General features: G+C 40.2%; 1 protein-coding gene across 1 annotated transcript in view; it reads right to left on the bottom strand.

Annotated features, from left to right (window-relative positions):
• Positions 1–12,529, bottom strand: part of pde4ba (phosphodiesterase 4B, cAMP-specific a) — a 205,618-nt gene extending 193,089 nt beyond the window's left edge. Inside the window, exon 1 of the mRNA XM_074634889.1 lies at positions 12,155–12,529. The gene's annotated coding sequence lies outside the window, so the exon portion shown is untranslated. The remainder of the gene's footprint in view (positions 1–12,154) is intronic.
• Between the last annotated feature and the right edge of the window lie 7,727 nt (positions 12,530–20,256).

Below are 20,256 nucleotides of genomic sequence, written 5' to 3'. Positions count from 1 at the left end.
AATGGAAAGATTGTTAACCGGAGTTACTAGGTTTTTCAGTCACTTGAGAAAAGCCTTTATCCACATCCACATGAAGAACCTCACACTTACTACAAGACTACAATATGTGGGAGTCCCTGACAGGGTATTTTGGTGAGCACTTTAAGTGGAAGTCACCACACTGGGTAATTACAGCCGTAAATTACCGCCCTCACAGTTCACCATAGCTGCTGCTATCATTGGCATTTAATAGGTTCAAATCTACTAAAAAATATCACACATTGTAGCAATACAACTAAATACTGTATGTCCTATTAAACATGCTATCAAGGGGATTTTGTGTTTTAATTTGTTTCTGTTTTTGAGACAATAGTGTCACATCTGCTACTATAAAAAAAAAAAACTTGTGTTCATTCTGGATTCATTCATAAAAAATGAAAAGGCCACCAATTGCCTCAGCTCAGTCCCACTTATTAATTTCCTGTCCTGTGGAGACTGCCCTCCCATATTTACCTTCAAGTAACAAAGCCCTCTAGTGGCCGTAGTAGTTATGAAGGGAGCAGAATAGAAGGTCTGGTGGGGTTATTGTATAGCAACAAAGGTACGAGGTCGGGGTAGATAGTTGGGTCAATAAAACTCTGGATTTTAAAAGCATATTTGGTGGAAAAAACAGCTTTTGCGTGGACCTCCTCCATATGGGGATGTGGTGGATGTCCGCAGTGCGCCGAGCGGAAGGGGGGTGTGCTGAAAGGTCAGATTTGTTGAACTTGACCCTAGCTGCAGAGACTTTTGTGGCCACAGCCAAGCACTGTCGACCACTGAAATCTTGTGTTTAGCTGTTGAGTAGTAAATACTGCTGCAACCAACATTTGGTTGGTCTTTTTTGTTTCTAAACCTAACCAAACCTTAACCATAGGAAGGCAGTTTTGGAAGGCACTGATAAATGACGTTGTCCTACTGATAAGAGCTTCAGATCAGAATTGTCATTTAGACTTCTCAGGCAGAAGATATGCAGCTCAGGTGAACTGTTACTCTCAAATAGCCATAGATACAAACACAAGTGTGTTTTTCTATCCAGTTATCACAGTGGCAATCATTGTATTCTCCATTGAAACATTGATCAATTAAACAATACAAATACATCGTTCATATTATAAAGTATGTGTTTTTATTTCAGATGGCCACAACAAATATAGCACCACTTGCATCTCGTTGAGTTAAACATCATTCCCTTCAGCTACACACACAACTTAGCAACATCACAACCTGTGCTCGAACAAATGAGAGTATTAAACAGGTCATTCAAGTTTTTATTACAAATTCTGCCCAACTACAAAGACAAAGAATTATTTTTCTTTTTTTTCTAGAGCAAGAATTCGGGACACAATGAAGATGATTTATTGTGAAGGGATGTATGTGAAACTATGTTATCACATCATTCTGCAGCCTACAGTCTCTGAAAGCCTCCCACATAGTATAGAGGAGAAAAATCACAGAGCGAGAGTAAGAAGAGCAGTGGAAATAGATTCATTGCTCCAACGTTTTTACAACCGTGGTCACCTTGTAATTCAGGACTAACCCTCAAAAAGTGAACTATGTATCTTTATGTGCACATTATTTATTTCAGCAACATAACGTTTGACTTTAAATCATTTTTTTTTCTTTAAGATACATTTCTAAACTCCCCTCATGCAAATTCGAGGTCCTGAACCATCTGAAACTTCCCAACTACACCAGTTTATCTTCAGGCTCCAGTCCACTCTGTCTGGGGATTACACTTTCCTCCTAACGGAGATCATCAGTGTGATCGCAGACAGAAAATTGGCGCTCAAGGAGCTCCGTAATGAGCAAAGTCTCTTTTTTTCTCTGTGTTTCTCTTTCAGTCGCTCTCTTCTCCCTTGACGTCAATGTTGTCATTTCATACACACAAACACAGCCATGTTTCAACCATCCCAGCAACCCCTTACTTGAGTTCTTGGTGAGACAATTAAAAAACTTGATTAGTGCCCCTCATTTATTCGCTCCCTCAAGCAGTGTCATTATAATGAAGGAGGAGCGAGGAGCGCCCTCCTGTTGAGCATGTACTGGAGAGAATAAACACTCTACTGAGTAGAGACTTTATAACAACTGTGTTCACTATTTAAAAAAACAAGAGGAAAAGTGGAGGGGGAGAGAAAGGGAAGATATTCTGAGAAACAGGAGTGTGTGTTTGTTGGGAGAAGAGACATAAATGTCTGACAGTATCGCCGTGGCTCTCTTATTAAGGTGCAGTAGTTAACCACATCAAGAAAAAGTTACAATCAAGTTACAATCAGTGGGCAACCTCCGGCTCAGTAAAGTGAAGCCAATAACAGAAGTGCATTAAACTTGCATTCTTTCTAATAGCCAGCAGGGGGCGACTCCTCTGGTTGCAAAAAGAAGTTGGATTGAATAGAAGTCTATGAGATCTCCTTTCCCAGAGATCCAAAATAGTGTCGCCTTTCCCGGGAATGTCGCCATAGAAACAGGCTTTCATCAGTGGGCCATTACAGGCTCAATCACTCATTCGGCAATAAACAGTGACTATTGATTTTAATGTGGTTTTGCTTTTATTGTTTTTCATCTTCTGATTGTTTTTACTGTATTTTATTTTTATCTTCATTTTTTTTTATTCACCTTTGTTTACTAGATTGTCTTGACCTGCACTAACATGAGTGAAAGAAATACAGTTTGATGGCTTGATTGAAATTATGCAACAGACACCCAAATGAACCAAAATTAAAAGTAATGACTTTTAATACAGCCAAGCATAAATGTTTGTACATTCACTGCACCATTTCTCTCTCTACACACATCCTTACTTAAGTAATACTGTATACCATTTTCACACACAATCCGTTTGACGTGGGACTATGTACATGGGATCAACCCATGTTTGACCCAATCATCATAACCAGACTGATGTCATGGGTTAATCCCACTATTCACGACAAATCCTCAGCTGTAATTCTATACACATCACTGCTCAACAAAATTACAACAGAGCAAATATACAGAAAGACTGAGCAGAATTATGATTGGGTAGGCTTGAATATTGAGAGGGATATCCTACAATAAGTCTATAGTAACCCTACTGTGACCCCATAGTAACTTTATATTAATCCTATAGTGATTATAGACCTGCGTGTTCACCCTCTCACACGAAAGACGAGCAGGGTCGGCCTGCAGCATGTTCAGATAACAACAAACATCAATGTGTCAGTCTGGAAGGGTGATAAACTGTTGACTTCTTGGAGGCTGTCATTATCTGCTGCAATTCACCAGAGTATTGATTGCTGAGGTATTACATCTAGCAAAGAGAGGATATTGATTGGCTCCCAGGTCACATAGATTATTCCTCCCTAAATGCACTGAGGATCGTCTTGACACAAACATAATTTGACTATTCATGAAAAACCAACAGGTGTAATTAATAACATAATGATGGTTCTGTTCGAGCCGGTACACACAACACCGGGGCCAGTAGCATGCCTGAATGGAATGAAGCCATTGGTCAGTCTGTCAACGGCAATATTATTGTTACCGTTGGCGTCTAGAAGCCACCAGAGGCAAAAAAATTAGCAAGCTAGCAAGTGGGTAACATAATGCAGGAAATGCAAAGGCATAATGACAGAGGAAAAAGATGAGGTCGTGGGGAATATCAGCATTTTACGACATGAAGGAGGCATTCATATGGGTTCAACTCGTAAACACGACCCCATTTGAAGGCACCATATGTATTGCCATGAAATGTTGTGCAGGCGTTCGTAATCAGAGGAAGAAGCAGACTGACTTTTATGATCCCCTGACTTCTTCCTCTAGTGCCAGTAATAGGTCTAAATGTCAGGTTAAAACTTTTGTTTATGATGAAAAACGAATTGCATTCCCATCAACCTCAGCTGTACTTTGTGTTTAGTGTGAATCAGCAAACTCATATGTTTAATGTTAAACTTGCTGAAGCTCGACATGTTCAGCATTTTCAGTGTGAGCACGTTAGAATGCTGATGTTAGGATTTCGCTCAAAGCACCTCAGTACAGCCTCACAGAGCCGCTAGCATGGCTGTAGACCTGTTATTATGCTCATTTTCAGGTGCATACTTATATTAGAACATGTTTACATGCTCTAATGTTAAAAAAAAGCGTTATGGCTATGCTGCAGTACCTCTTTTCACCCTCTGTCTGAAACGAAAAGCCCAGTCTGCTCTGATTGGTCAGCTGGCCCACTGTGTTGTGATTGGTCAACTGAACCAAACTCTTCAGACTGCGCTCCAGCTCCACTCTAACTAGCTTTGTTTGAGGGCAGGGCAAACTAGCCACTAAGCAGGTATTATGCAACTGTGTTACTTGGTGACATCACCACGTTACGGAAGAAAGGGCAAGACGAGGCTTTTCAGGCAGTTCAGGAGCAGTGTTTCTGTGGGGGAGAGTGATGGTACATGTCCACAGGCTTTGTCCTTTCCACGCTTCCCATTCATTGTCTATGTAAGCAGCCGTGCAATGCATTCTGGTAGCGTGACGGCGCGATTCAAGAGATGAGGCGCCACGTTGGCCGCCCCTCATTTGCATAAAGTTGAGGTCTAGGCTACTTATGCAAATCATGGCCGTCCGACGTGACTCGCCGCCACTGGAAACTCCCGAGAATCTTTTAAACTAAGCGTTGTCGATTCAAAATAAAGACTGATTCAGCAACTGCATGCCTTATTTCTCACATAAAATGTTTTCAGAAACATTATACATTAAACATATAAATTATTTTTGTGATATAAGACAAGAAAGTTTCCAAATGAGGTGCCATGTTGGTTCCGGTTTGAAAGCTGGGAGCAACAGCCCACAAGGGAAAGCGTTCGTCTAATCAGGTGCAGAGTGTCTTGTGTCCAGTGGCAGCCCATCAAGCGTCCAATAATGGGAAGCGAGGCGATCCCCCGCGATGAAAAACGCCCCTGTGGACATATACCATCACTCCCTGTGGCGTGGACTTTGGACCTTTGCAGACCTTTTACATGCTCAAAAAAACTAAATAACACACTAAAGGAAAGGGAAAAAGCACAAAAGCATAATAGGTCCAGAACAAGATGAAGCACTGTGCCCCTTCAGCACCTTAGATTGTATTCGTTCTGCCTTAGATTATACTTTGTTTGGAAAGAGCAAACACAGAGTGCTGGTGCACCTATAGTACACATAGAAATGAATCAATCCAGAGATGTTAGGAGGATAAAACTAGAGGTCATACTGAAAATAAAATGGGGAAAAGTTTCAGAGAAGATAAATGTGGCCTGGTTTGAAAAGTAATCGGTTTGTTCTGTTGTTTTTAGTCTAGGTGTGTGTACTTTGTTGCTGTCTAATACACTTTACAGCAAAACTACATTTTTAAAGAGGCAATGCTTAATATTTGATGTGAACGATCCGTTTACCCAAAATGTTTCTGCATTATGTCACCCACCAGTGTCTCTCACACAGAAAACCAATCCCAATCCCTCAATATAATCATCAGTTTTAGCTTCTGCTTCTCTTGAACATGAAGACATGAGCTGACTGCTTGGCATGTTAATTACGCTCAATTATCTCGCTCATCTCCTCATCTCTGTCAGCCCAAGCTTTGTGACAGTAGAGTCAATGAATGAGAGGAGGGAGAGGGCGTCCCTTTGTTTATTCACTGATTAAATTAATAACCAGGATCATTCACGTTTGTTTGTTATATTCATATTAAGTCTGTCTGTCAGAGTCAAAGAGAGAAACAGAGAAGAGCAGAGAGACTGACGGGAAAGTGAGACAAAAAAATTAATCGAATTCATAATGAATGCTAAAAATGAAGTGACCTACAATAACATTAGAAGGGCTAGTGAGCAGCGTTTGGATGGTACAATAAAGCAGGCATCTCACACCTGCAGTCTTTTAAATGGGTCAAAGTATGACACATTTCCTTGAACACTTTTAGAAAGTCTGTCTTTTTTTTCCCACTTTTTGGTCGTTGTGTTGAATAGAGGTTGTGGAGTTTAGCATGGCCTCGTTCAGGTAGTCGAGTCAAATTCTCTCCTAAAAATTATACAGCATGAAATGAGATCCAGCACATCCCTGATCAGCCTCAGACAGACACAGTGGGCCTGACACCAATACTGGGTAATCTTCATCTGCTGACCACGGACACATTATTTGATCGAAACCTAGAACAGTCAGTTAATGGATCTTGAGGTGATGTTGTTTTCCTCAATAACTGTTTCCAAGGTCAAGAAACAACTTTTTAGCTTTTAAGCAAACATGGAGAAGAGGTCCTTAAAGGACCAGTGTGTAGTATTTAAGGGGATCTATTGGCAGAAATGGAATATAATATTAATAAGTATGTTTTCTTTAGTGTATAATCACCTGAACATAAGAATCGTTGTGGTTTTGTTACCTTAGAATGAGCCGTTTATATCTACATAGAGAGCGGGTCCTCTCGTCACGGAGCCGGCTGCCATGTTTCTATAGCAGCCCAGAACGGACAAACCACTGTGTTAACTTTTCTTGCTTGGACCGGAGTCAATAACGTTACTCCCTCGGGAGTTAACCCCTGACACTCCCGTGGGACTGATGCACGCTCATTAAAATAACTCTGAATTTGGCTATTAGTTAATAGATATTTTTGTCTCAGCTCGGTAGGCTCTGTAACATTCAGCTTGCACCTGACGGAAAATGTCTAAGTACTTAATATGCACTGCGAGTCTTGCTTCCAAGCATGCAAGCAGCGTACCTATACTCATGGATTATGAAAATAATATCTTCCCAGGTATAAATATTTTAAAGTGAGAATAAAAGTGTGCCGATGTTGCACTGACAGGTTAATGATGAATGGGAATACTTCTTTCCGCTCCTTACTTGACAACAAAAACCCAATTATCATGAAATGTGCTCTTACTGTCACTGTTGTAATTATAGTTGGCTGGCAACCTCTTACTCTACATTTTTTTTGTAAATTTAATCTCATACTGATGCATGGGCTGAAAAGGCTGTCTCTGCTCCTTCTGCGTATATCCACCATTATATATCAATTCCATTTGGCTTAGCTATAGAGCTGTGGGCATTATCCTGCCATGTCTCCATCGACCAGACAAGTGAAAGCCCACTTAAAAAGGTTCAGTGAAGATGATACAATGATGGCTGGACGGATCTGGAGATTTATAAATGGACGCTACAAGAAGAATAGGTCTGTTAAACTACAATTTCATATCTGGAATGAATCTGGAAACTCGTGAGGATGACATCTTCCAAATTCACCAAAAGTGGGAACTATTAACTACCATAAAAAAACAACATACTGTATATGTGTAAGGCAGCAGACGAGCCAGTTTGAACCACCTAGAAAGTGACTAGCTGAGGGTCTGTGTCAATTGCATTCAATGTAATACACGGTTCCTTTAAATTTCCCATTATATTTTATGGTAAATGTGTTTGACAGCTAAACAGACAACCGAATGAGTGAAATATAACATTGCCAGTTATATAATTTCTTATCATTTTTAGAGCTGCAACGACTAATCCATTAATTGATTAGTTGTCAACTAGCAAATTCTATCTATTTGATTAATCTCCAACTATTTTGATAATCAGTTAATCAGTTGATAACCAGCATTTTTCACCATGTTCTGACATTTTATAGACCACCAATTAATCAAGAAAATAATCAACAGATTAATTGACAATGAAAATAATTGTTAGTTGCAGCCCTAATAATTCTTTTTATTTATCACTTTCATCATTATTTATATTTCTTGCGCTTACTGTATGCCCAGCTCTACCAATTTCCCATCTACACCAACTGTATCTAGATAAACCTTGCTTTCATCACTCCCGGTTTTTATTGACTTCAGTCTGCAAAAATTGAGCTCACAATATTTAGCTGAGCAAAAATGTGAACTGGGAAGAGAGTAAAGGGTTAACTGCTAACACTGATTCTACCTAACAAAACCTCAAGGCCATTCGGCACATGCATCATGAGTATTAAGCATCAACAGCTCACACGTTACACACAATGTACGCAGAGAGGATATTAACAGAAACACTCTCTCCTGGGGCCTCATGTATAAAACTTTGCCTAGCTTACTACTACACAGAAGTATATTATGGTTACAAGACACAAGCCATCGCAGATTTGTGTACACATAAACAAGTCTAATATTTTCACACTGTAAACTCCCCAAAACAGGGGCAATCGGTTGTTGGCATGCCCCACATTCGCCTGTTTCATTTAATTTTTCAAACGGCTCTTTGAGTGAGGGATATTTTAACAGATGCATCTTCTGTCTGGGGGATCTGCCAAGTGTATTTAACCAACTTCTAAAAAAAAGCCAGGACAAATATAGGGATGGCGTCACTCAAAAAACAACAACAGCATAAATGGGTTTTAGATAACACATAAATTGGCTTCAACTAGTCCTTATTTACCTGCAAAAACAAAATAAACAGATTGAAAGAAAAAATGTGATGTGGATCATGGTATTTAATAAGTACAGAGAAGAATATATAATGTATGAAAGGATTGGTGGTAGCCTACTGGACAGTGGGCAGTTCAAAGTGTAAAAACGTGCAGCTGTGAAGCAAGTTGCTGTCGATAAAGAACACAGGCAGTCAGCAAATCTTCATCGAGTACAATGTCACAACATTGTGCAGCTACCAGGTGTGAAAGTGTAAAAGCTGTGTGAACTAGTAAGGTGATGCTAAAAAGTATGAATCCTCCCTGTATAAGAAGCCACCATGCAAAATCCTATATATTAACCTTGCAGTGGATGCAGCCCACGATTTCACTCCTTTCATTGTAGTCTGATGAGCAGCAGATAAATCGTTTTGAGTAGGATGTGCGATAAATGACTGACCCTTCTTCCTACGCCTGAAATCTCGTCCAGTCGAGGACCATTGCTGCATGTCATTCCTCATCTCTCGCTCCCCTCATTTCCTGTCATCTCTCCATCGTCAGCTCTCCAATAATAGCTTCAAATGCCCCACAAAATAACAATAAAAAGAGAACTAGGCCATGTGGTTGAAAGAGCAACACCTACATTAGTTGAAGTAGCAGTTTGCAGGGTTTAGGAGTTTCAAGATCCGTTGAGACGCATAAGCACTCAACAATTTTTCTGAGATGGATCTGTCCAGTTGAAGCACTTCTCAGACATAACAAAAAGGGAGCTCAGAAGGTGTAGTCTGACTTTGAGAGGTTTACTGACTCCTGTTTCTGTATAAAGCGTGATTCATGGCAGGAAGAGATCAGCTAGTTCCAGTAGGAACTAGACTGTAGTGCCCAGAGGTAATCAAACAGTTACCTCCGGAGATGCAGCCTGGTCGAACTAAATGGCATATGAATAACACGTTAAGTCATTTATTGGCAATAAGAACACCGTTCTTGCTTTTGGCGTGTCATTTGTACGCCATGTAGTCTGTACTGACTGCAATAAAAGCATCCGTGTGAATATGCTACGCTCAGAGCTAGTGATGTAGAATAAAAAGTGAGAAAGACTGCTTATGACAGGCTCGGGCAGGGGAGGTGGATGGGTCCAACAAACACAGGACTTTCAAACAGGAGACCAGTGTTTATTATTTTTTAAGTTACGTTAGTGATGTGTTTCCGCACTTCTGCTACATTGTTTCCGTACGTATTTTACTTAGTTTACGTACTTATTTTAATCCCAACCATGATGTTTTTCCTAAACCTTACTAGGTGGTTTTGTTGCCTAACTGTGGCTTCTACCGTAGATTTGTTGCATGACGTAAAAATGACACGCAAAAGAGGCGTTCTCATGACACACGGAATTGGGAATTGGGAGTTTCTATATGTGTGCACTCACTGACTTACTCTGGGTTGAATCCTGTTAGAGCTGCTGTGTCTCTCTCACCATCTGCACAATAAAACTACAAAGAGGTGAGTGTATTGGCCCACTCTCTTTAAAATAATCGATAAATGAATAAAACATGACAGAAGGAGGCACCGGCAGGTTTTCATCGGTGTCTGAAAGCCTGATTTTTATATATTTTTTTTATGAGATTTCTGAACAATAGCAGTGATGTTACAATGTGCCCACTTACTGGGTGAATGTACAGTACATGATTCTAATTGGTTGGCATGCACGCAGAGTGCTAAATCACTGAATGTACAATTACTGTAATGAATATCCAAAAGGTTTAATGTGCACGCATATCCCACTGTGTAAACCACATCAACACCTCACACACACTTTTAATGCAATCAAAGCACCCTCATTCTAGTGTTCAATTACAATCTCAAAGTGGGTCAGTGTAACCAATTCCAGCCCCATAATGGCACCAATTAAATATTAGTAAATAACACAAGTCAATCTTGACAGTCAGTATAGTGTGTGATTGCTCACGTGCTGTGGGACTGACTATACTTGTGCCTCTGCACTAAAAGCTCACGGATCAAATGGGTTTAAACATGACGTTTAAGGTATGGAGGAATAATGTCACATAGCTCTCCCGTCCAGTGAGGAGAATGACAGTGAGACAAAGAAAAAGTTAAAGACTGAAGATGTGGAAACATGTGAGAAGAGCTGGAGGATTTAAAGTAGAGCTGTCGAAGGCGAGCAGGGAAGCGTGGAGAGAATATCAGGACATGTGAAAGGTGTATGATCAGGGGTATAAAGGCGTGAGGTGTCAGCTGCTGGAGTCTGCCAGCTAGCCCGTCAGCAGATTGATTTGTGTGTTTGTTCACAGTTCCCTTCACAAAGCAGGATATCCTGCTGGTTTGAATCTGTCGCAACTGGGAGTCCCCGCACTGCCTTCCCGACCTGCGAGGAAATCCCACTGTACAAAATTTGCATTTCAGTTCATGATCTGAATACGTAAACAAGCTCTAATTTGCAGTTTTTGAAAAAAAAAGCTATTTATGTGATTATACAAGACTACCGCCTCAGCAGACACAGGCCAAGACCAATCTGTCTGCACAGTCTGTCATAAGATCTGAAAAAGTCTCTGTCAGTCAGGACCAAGAACAGCGTAACAGAGAAGCTGCTGTTCTCTGCAAGACTGGAAACCAAGTTGCCAAGCTCAGTGACAGACGGGCAGACGTTTTGACAGCTGTAAATTTGGGAAAATAGAAATCGAATCATCTTGTAAAATTGGAGAAATCCGTTCAGTCACTACAGGGTTCAAAGGTTGAAACTGGACAGCAAGAAACTGTAGCTGGGGTTGTGATGGACGCACCTTTTTCAGTTAATAAAGCGGGTCAAGCCAACACTGTTTGAGGCAGCATCCACATGGCCAGTGTGTCTCCTCCTGAGACTAATGAGCACTTTCCTGCAAGGTATTGAGGCAGTTGCGGATGACATTAAACCTGCATAGGCTGAATATTTTTGGCATCATTGGGCAAAAATTCCATAATAACCTTTCAGCATATTGTAATTCAAGTGTTCTGAGAGATAACTAGACTTCTGGACCTCCTCTTGACTGTTTTCAGGCTTTAAAAAAATCTAGCCCGTGACGGGAGTCTTTGACCAATCACAGGTCATTTCAGAGAGAGAGCGTTCCTGTTGGCTCATTCAACGGAGGCAGCTGTCAATCACTCAGAAACTCTGATCAAACGGTCAAACTACGCAACGCTGAACACATGATTTTTTTTTTCAGATTACCTGTCTCATGCACTACTGTCAGGATATAGTGACCATTTTATAAAAAATATCTTGTTCTAATCATATTTGCTCCATTTCTACTTACTGCAGCTTTAATAACTCATGAAATGTGTCTAATTTAAACCAATGGCACTAATGTTGATGGGGAGGTGTATACTGTTATTTCTTAGAGCACAAAAATAAGGATATTCTGTACCATCATCCAATTAAAAATGAAAGGTTATATAACCTACCCGATGAAGGCACATTAATGACATTAAATGGTATTTTATGGAATATCTTAAAGACATGCATTATATATATATTTGCCTGTATGAATATGACAGGAATATTGCCTGCTAATATGAATAAAAGAAAGGGTGACCAGCTGGGGTTAAAGGGTGAACTTAAAGATGACAGGAGCCAAACAAAGCCAGCTGAGATCTAACATCCACATCTCCAAAAATCACATTTTCATTCAGTCCTTTTTTTCTTCACTGTTGCGTTTAGGATCGAAATACAAGCTCGTATAATAAAGAAATAAAGAATCTAAAAAGCTTCTTGCTTACCTTCTCCACAGCTCATCCACACACGTGGAAACAAAGGGAATCCCGACGCCTTGTGCGAGTTGTTTTCGGACTGAAGAGAGCAACTGTCACCATGAATCCCCAAAAACACAAGACACTGTTTTATTCCGGATTAGCGCGTCTTTTCTCCATCCTCTGTTGGTGTTTTTACTCCACAGTCAGCTGCCCTCCAACCAGCAGGATATCCACTCGTTGTTTTTTTGGCATTCACATGATCAAAGGTCCACTTTTTTCCGAGATTAAAACAAAAATTGTAACACAAAGTGTCGCGTTAATGAAGCTGATTCCTGTTTGTTATCCAGTTGTATATCGTTGTTTCACCATTCAGCTTCCTCACAGGACCGAGCTGCTTGTGTTTTAGAGGGGGTTGTTGAAGGCTTTCTCGTATCAAATACATCTGAAACTCAGTGATCCCCTCCGACCATCCCTCATCCTCATCTCTCCTCCTCCTCCTCCTCCTCCTCCCTCTCAGCTAGGAGAGTGTGTGGACCAATTGAGAGGCAGAGGGAGATCAGAGCTGTGAGTCTGCTCTGGGACCAGCCAGCAGTCAATTACTGAAGGAAAACAGCTGTAAGAGACCATGAAGAGGCATTTCATCTTATAATCATTATGATTATTAGCAAAGATGGTTTGGACTGTAAACATTGTGTATAGGCTACTAATAATAACCTTAGTAGCCTGATCATTTTAATAACATTATTGTATAATGTAATAGTTTAAATATTAACATTTATACAACTGTAAACTCAACAGCAGACAACAAAGATGTTTTTCAGCTAAATAAATTAAGAAATAAAGCATTGTCATAATTTAAAGGAACACACAAACACATTTTTTTTTATAATTAAAGTGGCAGTAGGCAGTATTTATTTGGCATCATTAGGCAAAAATTCTATAATAACGTTTCAGCATATTGTAATTCAAGTGTTCTGAGAGATAATTAAACTTCTGCACCTCCTCATGGCTCTGTTTTCAGGCTTTAAAAAAATCAGGAGACTTTGACCAATCACAGGTCATTTCAGAGAGAGAGAGCGTTCCTATTGGCTGTGCTCTGGCTGGTGGGCAGTTCTTGGTATTTCTTCAACTGATGTCAACATGGCTGCCGGGTCACAAACTTTCTCATTTTACAGTTAAACAGTACACTACAAGATGTTTCTGAAAACATTTGAGGCGAGAAATAGGCATTACAGTAACTGCCTAGTTCGATCGTTTGATCGGAGTTCTCGAGTGATTGACAGCTGCTCAGAGACGGCATTCTCCAGCTCGTCTCTGATTGGTTGTTTTCCTCCGGTCTGTGAAATCTTGCAGATGCCATTAGGAGCACCGGAGAACACAGAGGAACATTATTTTTTTTTCAGATTACCTGTCTCATGCACTACTGTCAGGATATAGTGACCATTTTATAAAAATAACTTTTTTTACCCGCTGCAGCTTTAATATCTGTTTTATTGGCCCTATAAACCCTGCAACATTGCATCACATCTGGGTGCAACATTACATTTATACACATACATTGGGAGTACTTTTGGTTTAACACCACACCAGCCCACACAGCTGTCATCATGCTTGTGGTCAGAGTTTAAACCATAGACTGTTTATAAAGATGGACAACATGACAGCTCCTCAAAAGTGAAGCCAAAACATCTGGATCGCCCCCTGGTGGTTGGCTGCAGTATAGGTCATAAAGCCCGTCTTCTCTTTGTTAGCGGATGGGACATGGGCCAAACTAAAAAGTCACAGTACACGTTAAATACATTTTTCTCAAAGATGCTTTCTGTCGTTTTAAGTAGTTCTTACCACGCTGATGTATGTTCAAGTGTTAATTTTTTTTATTTGATGCTATAAAAAGGGGCTGAGACGTCATGATTGACAGCTGTGAGTCTCTCTTGCTAGTCTAGTTCATTTTTTGTAATGTTTTAAACTGAAATTCTGACCAGATTTTACACATTGCACCTTTGAAGCCATCATGATGTGTAGGATTTCTGATGTTTGTGCCCCCCAGCGGTAGAATCCCAAATGACAGTGAAATGTGTGCATTTTGTTACTGGCATTGCCTTATAGGCTAAACATGCCCACTTCTCTCTCCTGAACACGAAGAGATGAAATTGAAAGATTTATTGAAGCACTCGTCTCCATGGGAATGAGGCCACTGCATTTGATGAAATATTGTATGAACATTTATCCGTCAAATAACAGACATTGCTCCACTTTGTCCCCAGAGATTTAGTCAATATTGTGGTGAAAAATGGGGCCTTTGCCTTATATGAGGGTGATGTGGAGCTCTCGTCTGATGATTGGGAGCACAATGTGAACAGTATGATTAGTAGCTTTTCAGCAACATGAGCTCAGTGAATTCCCATAACCTACTGTTTTCCCATGTTGCAGTAAATCATCTGTGCTTTAAGAATGTGCTGAGGAAGAATAATGCGGAAAAAAGGCGATATTACTCTCTTGTGAGTTCATATATTATGCTCTGTCATTGCCCGTTCTCACATATGGAAGTTCTCTATAATACATTTGTGTGTGTGTGTGTGTGTGTGTGTGTGTGTGTGTGTGTGTGTGTGTGTGTGTGTGTGTCACTGTGTCACCAGGTCATGTTGTATGCGATTACTCCCCATATGTTGTCTCCAGTCTGTCCCTGTTCATTAAGCCTGAGAGATTTCTGAGCGACAGCATTAGTGAAACATTGACCGTAATTTTCCCAAGGCTTAAAAAAAGAGGATTTTTACTGTCAAATACATATAGTTTATGACATTTGTGTCATATAATCCACTGGAGCTCACATTTACTGACCAGAGAGGTTGCAGTTCAGTTTTTCTATGCACGCAGTTAAACGCTTAATCTACTGTCAAAATACAGCTGGACAAAAATCGAACTAAAATAATCAAAATGGAATTGCATGTTACACGTCCTTGAGTTTTTGATCCTCAAACCATTCAAAAGAAAATCTTTATTGATTTTCTGCCACAAGCAAGAGTACAAATTTCTCAGAGTCCTTCAAATTAAACAGCAAAATTCAAGGTTTGTCCGTGCCCTCCAGAACGACACATATAAGCGTTTTCAGATCTGCCGCTACCATCAACAGTTTATCAGTGCCTTCCAAAACCATTACAAATCACTGTTGGAAAAATAGTTTTATGATGTGACAACGATAGTTAAAGTTTGGTTTTAGGCTTAGGTTTAGGCACAAAAATAGACTTTGGCATGGTAACAATAATAACCACGTGGAAAGTCGTGGTTAAAATAAAACAACATCGACTGTCGGTAGGAAATAGGAAACAAACACCGGTCTCCAATTTTTAAGCACGACATTTTTAAGCACTTCCTCCTTTGCTCCTGACGAACAAGTCCAACCCAAACTCACAGGAAGGCGTGGAGGACGTTCCACGTGTCATGAGGGCACATTTTGATCGTGTCTAGAAGGTAACACGCAAATTGTGAAACTCTTGTGAGATGGTTAAGGTTAAGCATTTAACTCGAATAGTTAAGGTTAGGCATAAACCTTAAATGGATAAGGTTAGGATGGGTTGTCGGGCAGCGAGTCTCACAACCGTTTTTGCAAGTTTTCCTAATTTGAGGGTTACCTTCTAGACACGACCATGCATTTTAGGCTCTCCGCGTGTCATTTGTACAGCATGTAACTAAACTACGGTAACGTCCACAGTTAGGTTTAGGGAACAAAACCACTTAGTTAGGTTTAGGAAAAAAACTTCATGGTTGAGTTTGAAATAAGTACGTTAACTAAGTACGTCTAAGTAGGTCTCCTGTTTGAAGGTCCTGTGTTTGTTGGACCCATCCATCTCCCACCCACTATAAGCAGTCTTTCTCCTTTTTTATTCTACGTCACTAGCTCTGAGCGTAGCATATTTATGAAGATTGCATGCTTTTGCCTTGCGTACTATCATGTCATTCACACGCCTTTTCGTGTGACCGGGCTGACAAGTCATGATTCATTCGGCCACTAGAGGGCTTTATCACTTGAACGTAAACATATGTCGCTTTGGAGGATTTGCTGAAATGCTGTCATTTCTCTTGGGAGGACAGTCTCAATTATTGTTGAATTCTATTTCTGACTAAAGAGCTTTACTCATGTAATGAATTTCTACTTTAATCCAAGCACAAGAGTTGTGTGCCATTTCAATCCAAAAGAAACCAAAGCCTTTCTAAAACAGATATGGAAATATTTGCTCCCTTTGTAGATTTTGCACTTAATTTTCCAGTCTTGAGTTGAATTTAGAGAGACTGTGACTAACTGTAATGACATTTTTTTTTTACTAATATATTAGTGCTCATTATGGCACTCATTTTTCTTCCCTCACATAGAGATTTGGATTTTTCTTTTTTTTGTAAATCCCTTGTTTCTCTGCCACCACAAAGCATGTCTAATCTGCTCAAGCGACTGCAAGAGCAGGTTTCTGTTGGAATGAGGATTTGGAAACAATGCAGCTGCCTATTGACTACAAATGTCATTTACTCATTTCCGGCAAACCGCATCGTTTGACCCTTTCAACCTCTTGCGTCAAGTATCAAGCCTGTTTTTATGTGTTACAGAAAAGGAATCACACACATGGGAGCGCTTAGCATTGAGGCAGAGTTATGCAAATAAAGTATTTAAGGCTTCACATTGTGAGAAATTAGGTGGTAAGCTGTTGCAAGGAGGAGAGGCCCATTTTGAAATCCTTCTATTGTGCTGCCAAAATGTTCTGTGTATGTGTGTATATAATTGTACAGTATCTGTTGGCTGTTGTTACTGTAGTTGCTTCTTTCAAGGGCTTATAAACATAATGTGGTGTGAAGGTAGTGGCCATCACATCCTTAATGGACCGTTTAGCAAGCCGAGGTCTGATCGGTCAGCAGTAATATTTACAGGAAGACCCACATAGCTATGCGTATACCACCTCCGCCTCACATTAGCTCAGGTCAGGTCAAGTCAGGTCAGGTCAGCCACAGTAGAACAATGTCAGAAACTCCCTCATAGAAGGTATCAGTCCTAAGAAGTCTACTAGCCAGGCATCTTTTGGGATCTGATCTGCGATTATTAGCAAGCTTTTTTCCAGGCCTGGTTCCCGGCCACATGAATCCTTGACTTTCAGTCATTTCAGTTGGCCAGTTGTGTTGTGCTCATTCACAACTGTTTTTCCTGCTGGGAAAAACAACTGAGCTAATGAGAGATTTGTAGACGGGATTGGGAAAGTGGAGGTTGTCTTCCTCTGTCAGACCCATAAAAATTGCGACAGAGAAAAACGTCGATAAGCATGGATGGATGGATGAGATCAACGCAACTGTAGGTCTACAGTTTGTTTAAAGTTGATTTATAGAAAGAACAACTCTTTCCATTGATGTGAAAAACATTAAGATAACAGCTCCTAGCAACCGGTGGCTTGGGCAGCTAACAGCTGAAAGCTGGCCCACACTAAAAGATTTTTCAAAACTTAACCGTTTCCGCACAACATGATTGGTTGCCTTTATTCACGTTGCGAAAGCTCAGAAAATCCACCTCGTTCCATCGCTTTTTCGCTGCATAATATTCGTGTTCTGTGTATTTCATGTGCATTCATGACAAAAACAATATCTATTGATCGCAAATTGCAACAAAAAAAAAATCAGGAGAGCAAAATATATCACAAAAAGTACAACTATTACTTTAAACATAAATCACTTGAAACAAAATCTGTTTTTAAAATCAATGTTTTTTTCTACAGTTCATTTACTAGAATGATTTTTTCAAATGAGATTAAGTTATGCTGACAGCAGTGGCTGGTACTGACAGCAGCATACAGAAGAACAACAACACAGAGGTATCTGTGAATTCGTACCAAAGTGAAATATCTACTTGAAGCCAATGAGCCTGGGGTGTGTTTGGTGTCTTTTTCTAGTAGCAGAAACCCGGAGGAATTACAATCTTCTTTCTCTCCTATCTGAGCCTCTGGGCACTCAACACATATACACACATTCCCTTTCTGCGTCTCCACGCACAGCTGCACACACAAAGCTATTTAAACTACTTGCTTCCTGCTGGCTCAGGCTTTACAGACATTATATAGCCGGTCGGAGTCTGTCCCATCAAGTTCACGGTGATAGAAGAGAGGGGAGGCCCGCTATCTGGGCGTGAACACGTGATTACCCTTTATGAAGGCACACACACACACACACACACACACACACACACACACACTGATGAGATATGCAGCACCACCTCCACTCTGAGGACACTCATCTGTCAAACTGTTATGAATAAAGTCGTGTGATGAATAGATATGTTTACAGGAGATAAACATGTATCTGCTGGGATGTAAACATCACCTCTCTGTGGCAACGGATTGAGATGAAATGAATGTATCTAGGTCTATTCACAATCCTGAGCTGCATTTTATTCGCAACCAAAGAGGGAAGAAAAGGATTACGTTGAATCAAAAAGGAAGTGAGGCTTCTGAATGCAAATCAATTCAATCCCCACTGGTGCATCTCAGTGGATTGACTCAATCTCACATTTAGACATCCCTGCATTAAACTAAAATATTGCTAAATCATGATATGCAAAGCAGACCTTCGAGGCTACAGAGATTAAAATACTACTACTTCATTTTTTCATGATGCTTCCACACTGATCTCATTTCATGGACATAATTCTTCTCCTCACTGTTTGAAATGCTGTCAACGGGCACCAAGACAGATGAGAATTGGACTCCTCCATATTGATGATGCCACTGTGGGTGAGCAATCCTGTTTGTGTAATCTATGACATGCTGCATTTTATGCTTCTAATTGGGCGCAGAAGCTCACCGCTTTTTCCCCACTCCACCCCGCAAATCCCAATAGGTCTGTTTGTGTTATGTTTAATTAATGATGTGTGTGACACGTGTGTGCATGTTACAGTGAGGTTAGTACGGTGTGTGTATATATATGTATGTGCATGTGTGGAAGGTGAGAAAATGAGAAGAGTGTGCGTGTATCAGTGTATGTGTGTTTTTATTGACAGGGGGATTTACTACTTAAGTGACACAACCGTGATTAGGAAACACTGCCAAACAGTTCGAGAAGGGCGCTGAGACACGTGCACATGAGCATGTATACACACACACACACATACAAGTAATTAATTATTCAGATGCACAGAACAAAAGGCAGCAATGTCCTTCACTCTCTTCCCATCCATATCAGGAAATCACACACACATAAACATTAATAACACTATACCGTCATGATTGTGTTTCCGTGCTCTCTCACTTATTCTTTCCAGACACTGCAGATTTACTTTCAGTTTACTTCAACCCGCTCTCATTTTCTCTCTCGTGGCAAAAAAAATTCACCATTTGTCGACTCAGGTGAGTATAATAAACACAACGTCTGAAAGGAAAAGTTGAATGTTTCTACGCAACACGTTTACCTCTCTCTGTATTGGATAACAAGAGTATTTTACACCTCAGATATAAAGACAAAACTCTTCTGTTTTGTTACTGTTGCCTCTCACACACACACACACACACACACACACACACACACACACACACACACAAAAACAACTTGATCCCATCGCTTATGTGCAAAGCAGTAAAGATTACTTTAACATTGACCTTGAAAGCCACTGAGTCAAGCTGATGCATCACAGCATACAGTGTTACAACCATAATTCATAAACCAAATTATGATCAAGATAAATTTAACAAATGTTACCTTATGTTGGTAGGCAGTGAGCAGATGTATGACCTTATCCGGCAAATGTCTTTGTCTGGCATTTATCTTTTCTTATTCAGTATTTCTCCTTTCAAATAAATAACTCAACAAACCAGTTTATTGTAACACTGGAGTTTTGGTTGACCTTCACTGAAGCTATTGAACACCAGACGGAGCACTGGATGCGTTCTGCAAAAGTCTGGTAGTGTTGGAAGTAGGGCTGTGTATAGGCAAGAATCTGGTGATACATTGCGTATTATGACACAGGGGTTATGATTTAATATATTGAGATATATTGCGATACAGTAAGCAAGGCGATATATTGAGATTTTTAAATCTAATATTAGGAAAACCCCATTTTCAAAGGGGTCCTTTGACCTCTGACCTCAAGATATGTGAATGAAAATGGG

Source organism: Sebastes fasciatus, chromosome 5 (genome assembly GCF_043250625.1).
Source record: "Sebastes fasciatus isolate fSebFas1 chromosome 5, fSebFas1.pri, whole genome shotgun sequence".
In the NCBI taxonomy this organism is placed as follows: Eukaryota; Metazoa; Chordata; class Actinopteri; order Perciformes; family Sebastidae; genus Sebastes; species Sebastes fasciatus.
This window is presented reverse-complemented; position numbering and strand designations above follow the sequence as displayed.